Raw genomic sequence first — 3,925 nt, forward strand, 5'->3', positions numbered from 1 at the left:
CCTAGGAAGGGAAAGAAGTGCAAAGAGCCAAAACACAGCGTAAGGTCTAAACATTAGGGAAGGGTTAAATCAGAGAGTGCCTTGTAGGGCATCTGAAATAGGATGAGGAGCACACAAGTTTATGCACTACACCAAATTATCGGTAAACTACAAATATATATTATTTATTTTACATTAATAATATTATTTATATTAAATAGTATTACATAATTACTATCTAATAAAAGATTTACAGACTACATAGAGCAAGGAGACAACTGCCCCTGTTAGCCATTGTAAATTTTTAATTTATTAAGAATGAGCCCCTGCACCCAGAACTGGCACCGAAGGTGAGCCCACCGGTACCAGCCAGTAGAACTGCATGGCTCCACACAGCCCCCTCACCCCGCCACCTCAGACCCAGGTGGGGGGGAGCTCCAGGCCCTGCTTCTGTGCCCTGAACCAGCATCGTGCAGGTGGGCATGCCAGGGCCAGCCAGTGGAACCGTGGCTCCATGTGGCTCCCTCACCCCACCGCCTTGGACCCCAGCAGGTGGGGAGCTCCAGACCCTGCCTGCACACCCTGAACTGGCACCATGCAGGTAAGCCCACTGGGGGCAGCCGGCAGCAACACCAGCCAGCAGAACCATGTGGCTCCACACAGCCCCTCACCCTGCCTCAGACACAGGGGTAAGCACCAACCTAGGGTTCCAACCCACCAAGTTTGGCCCAGCAGAACTCCACAGGCTAGGGGCTCATTCTATGACCATAGAGTCTAGAACAGGAACCAAGGTGGTTTAACATAACCACCACCACGTCTACTGTCAAGCAAAGACAATTCACCTCCCACAGTAACAACCAAGACCACTCCACAGCCAACTTCAGTGTAATAGAAGAAGCAAACCCCCTACCAAATGACCAAGCATCAGCGAAAAAAAACCTAGAATCACAAACAATCAAGAAGAAATGACAACACCAAAAGTATACAGTAATGCCCCAAAGTCAGACTCCATGGAATAGGGAATCCTTGAAATGTCTGAAAAAGAATTTTGAACAATGATCTTAAGAAAACTTGAAGAAATAAAGGAAGACTCAATTAGAGAACACAATGAAACAAGAAAAATCATCCAGAATATGAAAGAGGAAATCTACAAAGAGATTAATACCATAAAAAAGAGTGTAGCAGAACTTCTAGAAATGAAAGACTCACTCAATGAAATAAAAAAACCAACTGAGAACTTGAGCAGCAGGGTACAGCAAGCAGAAGAAAGAATTTCAGAGCTTGAAGATGGTCCTTTTGAAATAAGTCAGGCAGACAAAAAAAAAAGGAAAAAAGAATTAAAAATAATGAGGAAAACCTATAAGAGATAGCAGACAACCTCAAGTGCTCTAACATCTGAATTGTGGGTATTCCTGAAGGGCATGAGAAAGGAAAAGGTATTGAAAACCTACTCAATAAAACAAAAACCAAAACTTCCCAGGTGTAGGGTGAGATACAGACCTTCAGACCCAGGAAGCTCAAAGGTCCCCGAACATATTCAACCCAAAAAGATCCTCCCCCAAACATATTATAGTTAAATTCGCAAAGCTCAAAAACAAAGAAAGAATTCTACAAGCAGCAAAAGAAAAGAGTCAGGTCATTTACAGGGGAACCCCCATCAAACTAACAGCAGACTTCTCAACCAAAACCCTACATGCCAGAAGAAAGTGGAATGATATATTCAAAATAATAAAGGAAAAAAATTGCCAGCCAAGAATTCTTTACCCAGCAAGGCTCTCCTTCAGAAACGAGGGAAAAATAGTGTATTTCCCAGATAAACAAAAGTTGTAGGAGTTCACCACCACATGACCAGCCCTGCAAGAAATTCTAAAGGGAGTCATTCATCTAGAATCTGAATAATGGTGACCATCATCACAAATACACAAGAAAGAGCAAAACCCAAAGTCAAAACAAAAATGCCAAAAAGAAAACAAAAGAAGCTAAATAATTCTGCCTTAAATTCCCAACTCACATTTGAAGAAGAGAAATAAAAGGGGAAATAATGATTGGAAGATATTTAAACCACCTAAACAAGTAGCAATTAAATGACAGGAATTAAACAGCACTTCTCAATAACTACTCTGAATGTGAATGGACTAAACTCCCCATTCAAAAGACACAGACTAACTGACTGGATTAAAGAGCTAGACCCAAGTATATGCTGTCTTCAAGAGACCCACCGCACCTGTAAAGACACTCATAGACTTAAAGTAAAGGGGTGGAAAAAAGATATACCATGCAAATGGAAACCAAAAACGAGCAGGAGTACCTAGCTATTCTTATATCAGACAAAACAGAATTTAAACCAAAAAACATTAAAAAGGGCAAAGAAGGCCATTATGTAATAAAAAAGGGAACTATCCAGTTAGAAGACATAACAAACATAAACACGTATGCACGCAATACCAGAGCACTGAAATATATTAAGCAAATGCTCTTAGACCTAAAGAAGGAAATAGGACCTAATACATTAATAGTGGGTGATCTGACACCCCTTTCTCAATAAGGGACAGGACTTCCAGGCAACAAGTCAACAAAAAGACACAAGATTTGATCTACACACTAGACCAACTGGACTTGGCAGATATATACAGAACATTTCATCCAACAGCTAAAGAATACACTTTCTTCTCATCAGCTCACAATACATTCTCCAGGATAGACCACATATTAGGTCACAAATCTAGTCTCAGGAAATTTTAAAAAATTGAAATCTTTCCAATAATCTTTTTGGATTACAATGGACTAAAACTGGAGATGAACAATAAGCAAATTGCTGGAAGCTATACAAATACATGGAAAATAAATAATAAGCTCCTGAATGACCTATGGGTCCAAGAAGAAATTAAACAGGAAATCAAAAAAATTCTAGAAACTAATGAAAATAAAAATACATCATGCTAAAACTTGTGGGATACTATAAAAGCAGTACTAAGTGGCAAATTTATTGCAGTAAATGCTTATATCAAAAAAATGGAAAGACTCCAAATAAATGACATAACACTATACCTCAAAGAACTTGAAAAACAACAACAATCCAAAGGCAGTAGACAGAAAGAAATAATTAAGATCAGAGCAGAACTAAATAAAATAGAGACCCAAAAATAGAATAGAAAAGATCAACAAAACTAAAAGTTGGTTTTTTGAGAAGATAAACAAAACAGACACACCATTAGCTAGATTAACAAAAAAAAAAGGAGAGAGAAGACCCAAATAACAAATATCAGAAATGAAAAGGGAGACATTATAACTGACACCACAGAAATACAAAGAATCATTAGAGACTATTATAAACAACTGTATGACAACAAATTTGAAAATCTGGAAGATATGGATAAGTTTTTAGACACATATAAATTACCAAGACTGACCAAGAAGAGATAGAAAACCTGAACAGACGAATAACAAGCAAGGAGATTGAAGTGGTAATTAGCAATCTTCCAACAAAAAAAAGTCTGGGTCCTGATGGCTTTACAGCTGAATTCTATCAAACTTTTAAAGAGGAGTTAATACCAATTCTCATGAACCTGTTCCAAACAATTGAAACGGATGCTACTTTCCCAAACTCATTCTATGAAGCCAACATAACTCTGATACCAAAACCAGATAAAGACACAACAAAAAAAGAAAATTACAGGCAAATATCCTTGATGAATCTAGATGCTAAACTCCTCAACAAAATATTAGTAATTAGAATACAGCAACATATTAAGAAAATTATACACTATGATCAAGTGGGATTCATCCCAGGGATGCAAGGATGATTCAACATATGAAAGTCGATAAATGTGATATATCACATCAACAAGCTCAAGGACAAAGACCATATGATCATCTCAATAAATGCTGAAAAAGCACTTGACAAAATTTAACATTCCTTCATGATAAAGAATCTCAACAAATTAGA

This window comes from Galeopterus variegatus, unplaced genomic scaffold (assembly GCF_000696425.1).
Source record: "Galeopterus variegatus unplaced genomic scaffold, G_variegatus-3.0.2 Scaffold2017, whole genome shotgun sequence".
Taxonomy (NCBI): Eukaryota; Metazoa; Chordata; class Mammalia; order Dermoptera; family Cynocephalidae; genus Galeopterus; species Galeopterus variegatus.